Below are 949 nucleotides of genomic sequence, written 5' to 3'. Positions count from 1 at the left end.
AATGATCTTTAAAAAAGCATCATATGACCCCTTTAATACATTTAAAAGAACAGTTCACCCCAGACATGATTGGAATAGCATAAGGATGAGTAAGTGAAGAGTTCAGATGCAAAAGCCTCTAAGAGCCATCTGAAGTTTTCGTCTAAAATTAGCATTTTTATCAGGCTGCTATGTTTAGGTTCAGTAATTTTACTCTAATGACAATGTATGGGTCCTTTTCTATGCAATTAAAGTGAAATAACTGAACATAAATATAGGAGCCTGATAAAATCGCCCATTTTAGAAGAAAATTTCAGACGGCATTTAGAGGCTATTGCATCTGAACTCTTCAAATAATGTCCAAATTCTTATTTATTCTTATTTTGGTGTGAACTATCCCTTTAAGACTTTTATTTAATCTGAATGTGAACTTACGAGGCTTTAATGGTGAATGTAAATATCTCAGCATTCACAAGCAGAAAGGCTTTCTCTGAATGAATAGAAACCCCAAAGCTGGGAAGAACTGACAAAAAGGCATTGTATTTGAGTTAGATGCAATATAGTATCTGTAAGTAAAGAGATATTTATTTTTTATAGATATTTATAATAGTAAGAATATACTGGATGTGCATGTTCATATCTAATTGTTTAATTTCACTTACCAAACTTCTGGACCTTGAATTCACGCACTGCAGCATTTTTCTCGTCACCTTTGTAATGTGCTGTAATCTTCCATACACCAGGTCTAGAGAGATTGATTTAAAAGTCTGATATGGACTGAAATAAATATAGCAGCTGCACAATGGTGTCATCTTAAAAGAGTGAAGAGCATGCTAATATTTATTTCCATAAGCATAACTTTTTATGCTACAAGATTTTGATAATGACTTGATATTGTTATTGATATTGACTTGATATTGAGATTGACTGTACTTTGAAATATCAGGGATGCGGTAGTCCTTTGACATAA

At 32.6% G+C, this 949-nt stretch overlaps 1 long non-coding RNA gene across 1 annotated transcript; it reads right to left on the bottom strand.

Moving 5' to 3' along the window:
• Positions 1-402: 402 nt before the first annotated feature.
• Positions 403-949, bottom strand: LOC107580121 (uncharacterized). The gene is made up of 3 exons (XR_001608589.1): positions 913-949; positions 642-724; positions 403-502 (listed from the first exon to the last, which is right to left on the bottom strand). It is a non-coding gene; the product is annotated as an uncharacterized lncRNA (long non-coding RNA).

Source organism: Sinocyclocheilus grahami, unplaced genomic scaffold, assembly GCF_001515645.1.
Source record: "Sinocyclocheilus grahami isolate Dianchi unplaced genomic scaffold, SAMN03320097.WGS_v1.1 scaffold25077.1, whole genome shotgun sequence".
Lineage (NCBI taxonomy): Eukaryota > Metazoa > Chordata > Actinopteri > Cypriniformes > Cyprinidae > Sinocyclocheilus > Sinocyclocheilus grahami.
The sequence above is the reverse complement of the archived record's forward strand: the minus strand, read 5'-3'. Positions and strand labels throughout refer to the sequence as shown.